Consider the following 14,813-nt stretch of genomic DNA (forward strand, 5'->3'; position numbering starts at 1 on the left):
GTCTTCCTCCTTGTCCCCTTCTGGGATGAAGATCCACTCACAGCAACAGGCATAGTCATCAAGGATTCTTCTGCGGAATCACGGATAGAAGAGGAGTCAATCATGCTTTGAATAACAACATTGGATGCAGCAGGACTACCTCCGATGACAAATGAGGATGTTGATGATGCAGGTGTTGGTGGTGATCGAATGCGCTTGGATCCCACAGAGAGGGAGCAGGTAGGTGACACTGGACTTGTCACGTTTTGGAACTTGGCGACATACACTTTGATATTTGATGAAAGTGCTCCAAGTGACGTAACAAGGAGGAGGTTCCTAGGTGGTTTAGGTCCCTCCCTCTACTCACTCTTGCTTGGCAATGGTTACATATGGCTTGACTACTGTTGTCCGGATTGGGGTGGAAATAATTCCACACGGTCTTTTGCCCTGGCGTGACAACAATGGGCTTTGGCTTTTTCAATCCATGGGCAATAGCTGTTGCCTTACTTACACAAAGGACATCCTTGGTATCAACATCCTCATCACTAACATCTTCATCATCAACATTCTCATCATCCTTAGCGCCTTCAACTACCAAAATATCCTCCTCCTCCATGTGCAATTCCACAGAAGCATCCTCACTGACTACGTCTGCAAGATGTTGACTGCCTTGCCCCACATTTACAGAGGGCACACAAATGTTGGAACTTGGAGGATCCTCCAGTACACTAGTACAGTGGTTTCCAAACTTTTTTGAATCACGGCGCCCTAGAGTATCAGCATTTTCACGGCACCCTTAAGCCAAAAGTTTGTTATTGAGAAATTCAGAATTTTTTTTAGTAAAGTGAAGTAAATCCATACGTTCAGTTATGTGGTGGGGGACAAGTTTGCACTTGTTTGTCCACATATTTACATTAAATTGACCATAAATAATTTGATTTGGTGTTGGACCACCAACCTGAGGCATCCCTGCAAGTATCCCGAGGCACCCCAGAGTGCCACGGCGCACAGTTTGGGAACCACTGCACTAGTATTTAGGTCTGGCTCACACATGGCAACCGCGGACACACTTGCACTCTCCTCGGGGATTTCTGATTTTGATTTCTCAGGGCACACAGTTGGTTTTTCCGGAGCTGTCTTACTCTTCTTAACAGCTTTCAATTTTTTAGTGGTACCACTACCACTACTACTACAAGCAGAAGGGCTATCAGAACCAGCAGTCGACATAAATAAAGGCCAAGGCTTTATCCTTTCCTTGCCACTTCGTGTAGTGAATGGCATTTTGCCAATTTTTTGTTTATCTAAAGGCAACTTGCCTTTCGATTTTTTTTTTACTAGAGTAAAAGTAGCTTTACCATATCCATGGCATGACTTAAGCCCTGGGGCATGGGCCTTCATAGAGGACAAGGAAGTTGACAGCCTTGCATTATCATGATGACTGCTGGCGGCAGCTACAACATATGGTTCTTGGCCTTGCTCTCCTGTCATGTGACAGCCCTCCATATTTTCTGTGGTCTTGAAGCTGTGTCACAGGCACCAATAGTGTTGCCAAGAATCGGTTACAAAATTCACACACGTGCAGTCGTGCGCACACAGAAAAAAAATATACAGTAGACACTGATCGGTCGTTCAGTGTAGGCACATCAATCATCCCCTAACATGCTCAACCTGACGTTATCATTGGATTGACCAGCATGTTTCGACAATGATTGATGTCAGAAACGACCAGCGGGAGCGCACATCGCTGGTCGTTTCCGACATTAATGTGCCCGATTCATGAGCTATTGAACGATAACGATATAGTTATCGTTCAATCGCTCAAAGAAATTGGCAAGTGGATGTGCGCCTTAACTGTGTAATAGTGGGAAGATGATGATGTGGGGTATAGGGCAGAGAGCTGATGGGAAGCACAGCCATCACCAACTGCCGCCCGCATGCCACATTTAAATGTAAACAACATTGTCCATGGTCAGGTGCCCACTAAATGGGACGGGTATAAAAGCCCAGCGCATGGCTATGTCACTGGCATTTCTTCAGTTGAAGCTGTTGCTGATGCATGAGAAAGGCCTCATAAGACAGAACGAGTTTTCACACTAGTGTCAGCTTCCGGCGACTCACCAGTGACCGTCGCTCAGCACACAATCACATCTGTGCTTTTTCTTTCTCTTTTTTTTTACATTTGTGCACCTACCTTTTTCTTTATTTCACACTTTATTACCAGCAGCAATGAGCCAGAGGGAATTAGGACAGATTTTTGGAAATGAAGGTAAGTAAAATGTTTGTTCAGTAAATTACATTTTAGACCAGTTTCTCATCCTTTAACAGTTGCACTTTGAAGTGGGACAAATGATGATAGTGGTCTTTTGGCCAGTGTACCTGTGTACTGGGAGGCACCTTCCATGCTGTTAGTTACTGATCAAGAACCAATAAACATTTTGGGCCTGCATCCATATACATTTGTACTTTTTGCAGTTCTTTTTTGAGTTGTAAGTATCTTAAAAATAATATATAATCCTGTTATGTCTGTAACTCATATTGGGACAGGTGTAGGAAGGCAAATTTCATGAAAATTTACCAAAAATAGCACAATGCATGGTATCCATCTAATTTATATTTTGCGATATGTATTCAGTTAGATAGAATTTCATAAAAATACATGGGGGAACAGGACTGTCAAAAGCAGTAATGGGACTGGGTATGGGGGAGGCTTGGGAAATTTTTTTGAGAAGGGGGGGCGGATTTGTCCTACTTGGCCAGGGGGCAGATCCACTTGCAGGGAGAGAAAGGAGACTGCTGCTGCTCAATGGCAGTAGCGTATCTGGACCCTCCGCCGCTCAGCACACAGCTGCACGTGCTGAGCTGGGGAGAGGGACTGCAGCTACTGACCAGCAGCCATCTTCTCTCTTTCACTGTCTGCTGTGCTACTAATCCGGGCTCCTGCCAGGCCCCTCCAGCCGGCCCGGGCCCTGGTATACGGTACCCGGTTTCCCACGACGGCGCCCCTGTGGGGAAAGGCATGTTTTCTCATCCCTCCCCTGAATCTCTGTGCTGCTGCTTCTCTCCCACCACAGTGAGCATATTTGTTTAGCAACAGAAGATTGAATAGATTTTCTCTACTTCTCAAAACAACTGGTACATGGCACTCCAGCTGCTGTAGAACTATACATCCATTCATTTTTACACAGTTGTTTATTATTGTCCTCAGTGAGTGCTGTCAAATAATTCTGTCTTTCCATAATTTATTTTACCATATAATAGCTTTCAAATAGTTTAAAAATTACTTATTTATAAAATGTTTATCAAAATTTACTATAGATGTTTTTGTGGTCTTATGCCAAGGCCATTTCTCAACTTTTTTACTTATGGCTGAAAGACTTTCTGAATTTGAATTCACCTTGATACATTCGGGTGAAAGTTCTTTATTATCGCCACAATATCAAGTGATAACTTTTGCATGAAAAATAATATCAAATTTATATAATTCATCTGACCTGTTGTATACCAACAATAATTGATCTTTACAAGTTACATATGGCTAGTTGTTATATCTACAATATATTAAATATCTTTTCAGATGGACAACGCCAGAACACTACTGGGATGTGGCTCAGGTCAGGACGCCTCAGACCATTCTTAAGAAGACGATCATCAAGAAGGGCAGCACCATCATCAGGACAATCAAGAAATGAGCCAACTGCCAGCCAATATGGAGCTGTTGCGCAGAATGAAGAACGCCTCATGCTGGACACAATCCCGAGGCTCATTCTACCGCTTCTTCCCACCTACAGCAGACACATCATTGGAGAAGGAGAGGAAGTAGAGTTTTGTACCATCTCTGAAATTGGAGTTGGAACGGAAATTGCCATATCATCATGCCACCATACTTTACATGTTCTTTGCTTGAAACAATGGCTACAGATTATCACCATCTGCCCCCTATGCCGCACGCGTTGCTACGACTTGGACATTTTCTCACAGCGTATTTGAAGGACACCAATCTGAAAGAGACACAGTGAAAAGATCAAAAACCTAATGCAGAGAAATCTATAATAATTTCTAACATTTATAGTTTTTCTTTTTTTTTCTTTTTTCTTTTAATACAGGTGGATCTATGGAGGGATATAAGCCTAAAAGAGAAGACATGTACTGAACTGAAGGCTGTTTATGAAAGCATGATGGAGAATAAACTACAAAGTGTTTTAAGTATTTCAACAGCTTTGAAGGGCTGGCCATCTGGCACCTTCCCCTGTCGATTATAGGCACCTGATCAATATTTTGCTTTAATCCCATTTTTTAGACTCGGTTATGACAGTTTGTTATTACGATTATGAAGTTTGCCTTTTAAACCGAGTTTTGCAGTGGCCTTGCATTGTGTCTACCAGCAGCGGCTCCTACCCTCTTACCTGAGGGGCTGCCGCTGCTGCTCGTTTGGCCATGTCCGGCTGGGTCCCGGTGCCTGTGCAATGAATCTGGCAGACGCTGGGACTGGCGCATGTGCTTAACACTGGCTTCTGGGGACTGTATTGGTTGCAAGGCTGGCTGAAAGGCAGAGCAGTGGCTTCCACTGGAAGCTGCTCTCTGCTAATCGCAGCCTGGATTGGTAGTCCTAGGGGGAGGAGACATCTTCCTCTGGGGCTGCCTGTCCTTTGCGTGATTGGCAGGTGGTGCTTCCAGTCACAGTGTAGCCAGTGCAGTCATGGACAGCAACTGGCTCACTGAAGTAGCTGATTTTACTGGGGGGGCTGTAGCCCCTTAGCCCCTACGTAAATTCCACCACTGGTGTCTACCACATCAGTGAGCCCCTTCTAAATATGTCAAGCCGCCTCTAAGGGGTAAATTTACTAAGACTCTCGGGTGATTTAATAATTATTTTCTGCTTGCAAATTTTACTAAAGGTAAAGTCGGGTGAGTTAGCAATCTCGAATCAAATCACCATCGGGCCAAATCGGAAGTACTTATCACCTAAAACATACATCTCTCAAATTTATCAAGAATCGGGATGACAAACTCGGGAGAGATAGGAGCAAACTCTCTGTCAAAATCACTTTTCAAACTCTCAACCTCCTGAGCTGCGAGATGGTCAGAAACATACACAAATCATTGCGATTTGTGTATGTTTATTTCTGTAAATGGTTAAAATAGGGTTAATTTTAGGGAAAAAATTACGTGAGGTCCCCCCCCAAAAGACTAACCAGCCCCGAGCTTGCAAGCCAGTCCTGATTCTTAAAATTACAGGGAAAATAATGTGTAGGATTCCACTGTAAATTTAAGAACCAGCACCAGGCAGCAGGGACAGAGCTGGTTTTAAATTTAGGGAGGAACTTGAATGTTTGGATGGAGATAGAGGCCCACAGATTTGGATAAATTCACCACATATCCTGATATTTTCCAAATTCCCAAAGTTGGGATAGATTTTTTTCCAAAGAAAACTGACGGTTATTAATATAAAGTAGCAGATTGTCCGCAAAAGCAGGTCTGGAGAATCCGAAACAAAGGATCACTACATAAGTTGAACAGCAACGGGGAAAGAGGGCACTCCTGGCGAGTTCCTCTATGCATTCAAATCGGATCCCCACGAACCCCGTTGACTAATAAGGTTGTTGTTGGACATGAATAAAAATTCTGTATTAATTCAATAAATAAAAAACAAAAAATGGCAGCTGTTTGTTGTCATGAGTTGCATGAATGAGCCAGCATTAGGAGGGCATGCTGGTTCTAGTAGTGACTCCCAGGAAAGCTGGCTCTCAATTTGGATGCATTTATGTATGTACCTTTATCATGAGGCCTTACATTGGACAAAATATATATGTGCCTCTATCATGAGGCCTTATAATTGGTATATATTACAGTTGGGGTGAGCGTTTGGGTGTAGGGCCCCTGAGGCTACTCTGGCTGGGCCTCCTCAGGGCATCACCACTTAATACACATAGTTACTTCTCACATCACCTTTTATGTTTGTTTTTTAATCATGTTAATTTTTTCTTATGTATTTTAACCCCTTTCTCAACACTTATTAACTACTCGCACACATCTAAACTTTACACTGCACTGTCACTCTTTTTCCATTTTTCGTGTGATGCCCTGGGGCGGTCCTTGGCCCCGTACGTGAACCCCTTAGTGTTAGGGACTGCTAGTGACAGAAGCCGTGACGTGGCCTAGCAGCTTCCCATGTATTTGCAAATGCATGCAACTAATATCTCTGAATTTCTATTACCATATAGTCTTCAAATATTGTTGCAAGTATAATTCAGTGTGCTGAGGAACAATAGGGGGTTAACCCCCCCTTTTTTTCTATTCAATTCAATAAATAAAGGATCCAATCCTCTTCTTTCCAGAATAGCAAAAAGATACAGCCTAGCCACCAAATTAAAAGCTTTGTGTGTGTCTAGGCTAAGTAACATGCCCCTCGGCCTTTCCCAACACGTACCTGCCAGGGCCAAGTGAATTGCCCTAACAGAATGTCTGCCTCTGACAAATCCTGTCTGATACGGGGTTAACAAATCCGGCAACATAGTCTGCAATCTATTGCCCATTATTTTAGCAAGTAATTTAAGTCTTAATTCAAAAGCGAGATCGGGCGGCATGATTCCGCTAATAGTGGGTCTTTACCCGATTTTGGAATAAGTTTGTGTAATCATCTGTAAATGAAGGGAAGGCCGGCGCTTCATGCAATATTCTATTAAATAATTCTACCAAAGTGGGTGTTAAACTATCTTTTAAGAGTTTATAATAAGAGCCTGAAAAGCCATCAGGTCCAGGAGACTTGTGAGCGAGCAGACCGGCAATCACACTACGTAATTCTTCCTCTGATATATCTTTTGATAAAAATTCTCATTGTTCTTCAGTTAGAACAGGTGGTGGGCTGCTGATAAAAGTTGTTCCTGTAGGCCCCCCTCCACTGAAATTGACTGATAAAGATTTGTGTAATAAGAATGAAAATGAGACAAAATGTCTTTGGTGGTAAAATATGTTCTATTGGATAAGGGATCCTTAATGGCTGTAATAAAGGACCTCCTTGCCCACGGTCTGGACATAAGTGCGAGGAGATTGCCAGGCTTGTTACCCCATTTGTAATACATTTGTTTAGAATAATCTAGACGAGTTCTAGCTTGTGCCGATAGAAAAGACTCCAAGAGTTTCTTATTTTGGAGATATTCCTCAAGAGTGTTCTTAGATTGATTAGATTGATATTGCCGAAAAGCCACTGCAGCATGCACTTCATGGTATTGTTTTCTCGATTCTCTTTTGAATTTGGATACCTACTGCATGAGATGGCCTCGCATAACTGCCTTAGAAGAACTCCAGAATAAAACAAAGTCTTGCCAATTATCTATATTGTCATCCAAGTAATTGGACCAAGACATTGTTAGGAATTGTATAAATGTTTCTGATTTAGTTAAATAATCAGGAAAACGCCATAGACGATCCACAGAAGTTAAAGAAGCGTGCCACAAATCCAAAGACACTGGGGCAGGGGCTGAAATTAGTATCTCATGAATCTCTGACACACATACCAGAGACATTAAAGAATTGGAAATGAGGAAAAAGTAAATCCTAGGTAATGATTGGTGAGCTCGGGAAAGATGGGTATATGTATGTTCTGAACCATGTAGAAGTCTCCATGGATCAGAAAGTTGATGTAACGTTTTGAGGGACTGTATATAGTACCAGGAAGGAGTATTAGGCCTATCTGCTGGTGGGGACCTGTCTATGGTGGGGTCATCCATGGAATTGTAATCACCTGCTAAATTTAGCTCATGCATCGTCCTGTGTGCCAGAACCTGGGCCAATTCGGGCAAAAATTGGTTTTGAGATACATTCGGAGCATATAAGTTAAATACTGTGTAATTACGTCCCTCGATAGATAAATCCACTAACAGGTAACGACTTTCTGGGTCTATTATTTTGTCTAAAGTGGAATATCTTAGATTTTAATTAAATAGTATCGCCACCCCTCTTGATTTAGATCTATATGACGCTGTAATGCATTCTCCTATCCACCTTGCCCAAAGAGCACATTTATCTCCCTGTATCCAATAAGTTTCCTGTAACATTACAATATCTCGGTGTAATCGGCGTAGGTGGGTCACAACCTTTTTGTGTTTAATAGGTGTGTTGAGGCCATTAAATTCCACAACACTAAATTAAAATGCGGAGGGATAGTAGGTCTATTCCCCTGGTTTAGCTGATCAGACATGAATTGATAGGATGAAAAATAACTGCAGAGGACCACTCATCGGAATCAAATTAAATAATGCAAAAAAAAGAAAAGAAGGTGACCCCCGTCAGCTCCGCCCCCCCCCAAACCACACAGTACACTCCTGAAAGTCAAGGAATCTAGAAAAAAGGTGTATCAAAAATGTGATATGCAAATGAACGATACAGAGTATATGCAGAATTATCAAGGTGACGAACAACTAAGAACATGGTGTTTACTATTTTTTTATTTTGTTGAAATACAATATGGTGGGTATATACCACCACCTTCCACTGAGGACCCCATCCCAAAGCAGGAGGGATGCTCCGGACAAACAAAAGACATAATATAGAATGGAAAAGGTGCCATGAGCCATAACAATCAAAATACAAAGTAGGAGATAAAAGAACAAAACACAGACCTATATACCTATAGGGCGCATATAAAAATAAATTTGTAGAATGTCACCACTTCCTTTTTCCCCTTTCTCTTTCCTGTCTCTTTTCAAGGAACAGGTTCTATATGAAATTGTACATTATAATGAGAGCAATAAAGTGACATAACGGAAACAAACCACCTAACAAATATTAAACCGTAGTGACATATTCGAAAGGCATTCTAAACACCCTACCAAGATTAATAGATGAAACCTAACAAGTGAGTAGACCATTTCAGTCATCTGGATGCGGAGGGGAACCAGAAGGGTCCCTAGTGAGATGATCTTTGGCCAACCTGTGATAAGTAAAGAACAGGGGGCGCCCATTTTCCATGATCCTCAACTTAGCTGAGTACATCAATGCAAACCGCCTATTTTGTTCCACCAACATTTTACATACATCAGAAAATTTACAACGTTTCTGGGATACCATCACAGGAAAATTTAAATTTTTACATTATCAACCATGAGGGATTGTGCAGCACGATAAGCGTTGAGAAACTTTTCCTTCATCCTGAAGTCTAAGAATTTAGCAATTGCAGGCTGGGGTCTGGAGTCACGTCCAGAGTATTCCGGGCCTATTCTATGTGCTCTCTCAATTTGTGGGATGGATTGACCCGTAAGAAATCCCCAAAGCCTGAGGGATACGAATGCTAAGAAAATCCATCAACCGAGGACCTCTCACAGTTTCCTGGATCCCTATAAATCTCAGATTGCGTCTTCTATCTCTGTTCTCTAAATCATCTAATTTAGTAGAGAGGGTTTGGATAGTTTGTGTCTGATGATCTATAGTTGGTTGTAAAGCATGAACTGTGTCCTCAGAATCACTGGTCCGTTACGCTACTGTCATTATCCTAGCTGTGTTAGCATCTATCTTACTAAGGGACGCTTCTAGTCGGGTGTGGAGGTCCTCACCTTATTAATTGTTACCTTAGCATTGTCCTCTGATGAGGGAATTAAAGTGGGTTGAGAGGTACCCATCGCCTGACTTCCTGATGGACCATCTGCAGAAAATAATGGTTGTGATGGGGGAGAAGTGGGTGCACTTGACTTCTGAGTATTCCTACCCATGGTCGTCTCTGATGAAGAATTAGAATTGTGTGATGATGGAAACTTCTCTATATACCTGTCCATGACCTAATATGGGCAAGCTAGAATAGATATTTAACCAAACTGTCTACAATACACTCTGGGCTAATTACATTAATATCCGATAATAGCCTGTGTTTGCCTAAATTGGCTCAAAGACCCCTTAGAGGTTCAATGGTTACATTGTTAAGACCTATAAAGGTCCTCCCTATCTTCCCCTTCTGTGTCACGCCTGTCTGCCCCTCCCCTTTAGAATGTAAGCTCTCACGAGCAGGGACCTCTTCCCTCATGTGCTTCCCTTTACATTTTCTTCTACTCCTTACCCCCCATAAGGGCACCTAACACGTCTCTGCCAACTCCCTGCTGCTTATTGTGAGTGCTTTAATCGCTATTGCAGCAATGTATATAAGTCGTGTCCTTGTCCTGCACTGTAATGTACTGTAAGTTACTTGTTTCTTGTTCACTTACTAGCTTTATGTACTATGTAAGGTGCTGCGGAACACTTATGGCGCCATATAAATAAAGGATAATAATAATTAATAATAAAGCAATAAAATTGAGTCTAGATGTTATCCACCTGTATTTCAAGTAACACGAACCTAGGCCCTGATTCAGACCCACTCGCGAGCGGCTGTCCACTCGCAAGTGGGTCGATGTTCTGCACTGAGCATGCGCACGACGGAGGGAGCTCGTTGTGTCTGATCAAAGGGGGCGTGCTGTCGATGTTGATTGACAGCACGCCCCCTTTGGTGGGCGTGCCGGGGGCGTGCCTCCCTGACGGGGGCTTTCCCACGGGAACGCCTACCGTCAGAAGCCGGCCCACTGACATCACTAGTGATGTCAGTGGGAGTGATTTTGGCTCTGATAGAGCCAAAATCACTCCGGAGCTTGCGGTTGAAAACCTCAACCGCAGGCTCCGGCTCGCAGTTTCGATGGTCGCGATGGTCAAGACCATCGCGGCCATCAAACTGCACGCTCGTATAGGCTGTGGGTGGTGACCCACAGCTATACGAGCGTCCAGGAGGACGCTCCATTTTTATGAAGGGCGGCCCTCATTCAGAGCGTGCGCTCTGCTCAGAGCGTACGGCTCTGAATGAGGGCCCTAGTTCCAATAATAGAGAGGTGGTGTTGAAAAATCCCAGGCAAGAAGCAAATACTAACAAATCTTACAAAGGCATCATAATAATTACATTGTTGTATAATAATATACAAAATACACATAAATTGAATACTGTACAGCACAGGCTGTTGTTTTAAAGATGTAATTAGAAAAAAAAAACACTAGATGGAGACAAAACTAAAACATAAATACAAAGTGTACCAGATGTTATATTAAAGCATTTAGAAAAAGCTCCACTAGGTGGAGACAAAACCTAAGAAATCAAGTCCACCAGCAGCTTTTTAGTAATATACTCTGTATGGTCCTAATACAGAGGTTCCCAATCACGGTCCTCAAGGCTCCCCAACAGTTCAGGTTTTAGAGATATCCATGGTTGAGCACAGGTGATTTAATTAGTACCTCAGTCAATTTGATTTAACCACCTGTGCTTAACCTTGGATATCTCTAAAACCTGAACTGTTGGGGAGCCTTGAGGACCGCGTTTGGGAACCTCTGCCCTAATATGTAATTTTCAATAGAGAGAAAAAAAAAAAGATGGAATAACACAATTGAGGATTTTCAGTCCCTTCCTTATAGGAAGTAAAATAAAAATGAATGTCTCTGCAGTAATCAGGGTACAGAACAATCTTGAAAAGTCCTTAAACATATGGAGCTTGACACAAAGAAAAATCAGCCCTCAATGTAATAAGGAGTAATGATTCAACTAAAGAGAAATAAGCAATGAATGAAGTGAGGGGAAGATATGAATCGGTAGGGATAAAAGGGGATTGAGGGGAGGCACGGATCACACACAAGGGGGGTAGGGACCAAGTACCAGGGAAGTAAAAGGGATATCATAGAGATGTTAGTTAGAGGAGAAGGACAAAACAATGTTAGTACCTGGAGGGAGCCAGATCACTTCGTCCCTCTCCTCCAGGCACCACGATTTCGCAGGATTCTCAGTCACTTCAGGAGGACAACATTCGGGCCATCAGACACCCAGCAAAATCAATGGAGGAGCGCTCTTCACGTCACCGGAGCGATCACAGTTCTCTTGTACAAGTGCAGCCACAGAGACCGCACCACGCGGGCAGGAGGGAAAGGCAGTGTCTGGCAGGTCTTATGTTTATGTAGACATCAAGATTCGTATCCTTCATAATACACAAGACAAGGCTTCTGCACACATATACAATTGTCTTAGCATTATTCATATGACCCTGTATACCTGTGAATACAGTTCTGTCAGGGGTGTGGCCAAATGACACCTTGTATAAATGTAAAAGGGAGAAAGACGTTGTCTTACGGTAGCGCACATTAAATTAAAACTTCACCTTTAAAAAAGTCATAAAATGTCCAAATTTGCACAAATAAAACAGTGAAATATAAAACAAACACATATAAATAAGAATTCTTGGGTATATGTTTGTTTTATCTTTCACTGGTTTTTGTTAACATTTTTACATTTTATATGAATTTGTTAAAGGTGAAGTCTTAACTTAGTATGTGCCACGTTAAGACCTCATCTTTTGGGCGGACATTACATAATACAACACTGATATATCTCAATGATTTCTGTACCCAGTGGCGGCAATTAGATTTGTGGCGATGCCTGTGAGGAGCCATTGTTCCTCCAGCACCTGACTACCAACACTGCAGCATTTTCCTTGCACTCCATAGAGGTGCAGATTTAATACTGTGATTTTGGAGTACCGACGTAATAACCAGTGATGTGCCCAGCCACACAATGATCATTGAATATGGCCTGTAAAGTGTGTCCAAGGCCTTAGGGAATTCTACTGCGACCAGTTACTTTATAGAGAGCAGATACTTTCTCAGAACCACCCACCACGTTATGTTCCCCAATATGCTGCCTGCACATATTAGGGAACAATACTGCCTGCACATATTAGAGGAAGAATACGATAAAAACATACCCCTACACATCATTGTTGGGAAGGAAAATTTATTTATTTATACACATAATAACACCGCAGTTATGTACAGTATGTCTGTCCTTATCAAAGATCTTTAACCCCTTTACTAGAAGGGTGAGCGGAAATTGCTCTCCGCAAATACCTTAAGACTGTTAAGGATGAGACCCACTCAACCTCCACAGTGATGGAAGTGAAAACAAAAATAACAATATGACCTTCTTCCCAACCCACAAGTTATAAGTCCCCCTGTCTCCATCCCTGGCACCTAAACATATGAGTTAAAGAAAATATTTTTGGTGCGCCATCTGTAATTGAATAGGTACATAAAAGACCACAGAAGTACAATTATATTGCTTTTCACATTGTACTTGGGTGGTTTTTGTTATCCTATATAGTTTTTATCAATGTATAATATGGTAAATCTGCAAACTATTAATTGTTTTATCATCCTAATAATACATCCGATGCCATTTATTGAAGGCAGTGGGTATCTGTCTGAAATCATGATGGGGAAGATGCAGAAGCCTAAACCAAGGGGTTATATTAAGGCTCTGTAATGAAAGTCTGCTCAGCCAGTATCCAGATTAAAGATCGAGAGTGTCTAGACACTCAATAGGTCGACACCAGATGGTCGACAGGTACAAAAGGTTGACTGACAAATAGTCGATACAAAAATGGTTGACGTGTTTTTTTCAACATTTTTAAAGTTAGGGTGAGGGTTAGACATTTGTCGGAGGGTTAGGATTAGGCCAGTGGTTCCCAAACTTTTTTGACTCACGGCGCCCTAGGGTATTCAGCATTTTTTCCACAGCACCCCTGGGCATAAGTTTCTTATTGAGAAATTCAGCAATAACTAAATGAAGTAAATTGTGCTTATATGTCACCCTTAGGGTCAGTCATGTGGTGGGTGACAGGGCTGCGCTTCTTTTTGTCCAGATATTTTCTGATTGGCAGCCATTAGCACTGGTTTTGCCTATCACACTGACTAACAATCATTTTATCTGGTACTGGACCACAAACGCGAGGCACCACTGCAAGTGCCCTGAGGCACCCAATTTGGGAACCACTGGATTATGCACTAGTAGGTTAAGATTAGGTTTAAATGACAAAAGTGTCAACCATGTGTCGACCTTTTGTCCCTGTTGACCACTTGCACTATCGATCTATTGTCTGTTTACATCTGCTATCAATCTATACCACACCCCTGTCCAACATGGGGATGAAAGCTGGTGTTCAGTCTAACCCAGTGATTCCCAACCTCGGTCCTCAAGGCACACTAACAGTCCTGGTTATAGTGATATCCATGCTTAAGCACATATGGTTAAATCAAAATAACACAGGTACTGATTATGTCACCTGTGCTCAAGTATGGCTACCCTTAAAACCTGGACTGTTAAGATGGCCATACACCTCCACGATTTCGGGCCGATTTTCGATCATAAGATGAATCTTGTGAAAATTGTGTATTATCTTAGTAAGATAAGATCCGATGCGCGCTCCCGCAGCTCCTATAATTGGATCTTATGATCATCTTGTCCATCGTATTGTGTGCAGATCGTGCAGTTTATTTTGTGCATGCGATCCATCCTGTGTAAATTCAGGTCATTTCAATGACTGTTTCCTTTAGGAGCCTGTGAGACAGGATCGATCTTAGGACAGATCCTGTACTAAGAAAAACAACAAACATGCTGCCAGGACTGCCAGGGAGTTGGTGGGAAATTGTATGATGAATCTGATCTTATGCTGATCATGTAGGTGTATGGCCAGCATTAGTGTGCCTTGAAGACCGTGGTTGGGAATCCCTGGTCTAACCTGTGGGCTGAAAGGTACAATGTCTCTATATAATATATAATCTATCATTCCTAAATGTTCTATGTCTATTTTATTAGTCCTATAAAGACGATTATAGAGATATAGTTTTCCAAGCTGTCTCCATGCACAACCTCTTCCCATGTGCAGCATATTTATGAGAAAGCGTCAAATTATATTCTGCTCCTGCCGGTGAATAGTCTAAACTGCTCTTACGGGCAGGACACATCCGCTCAGGCTATTGCCGCACTGTGCCCGCACATCAAGCAG

This window comes from Taudactylus pleione, unplaced genomic scaffold (genome assembly GCF_031769625.1).
Source record: "Taudactylus pleione unplaced genomic scaffold, aTauple2 ptg000086l, whole genome shotgun sequence".
Taxonomy (NCBI): domain Eukaryota; kingdom Metazoa; phylum Chordata; class Amphibia; order Anura; family Myobatrachidae; genus Taudactylus; species Taudactylus pleione.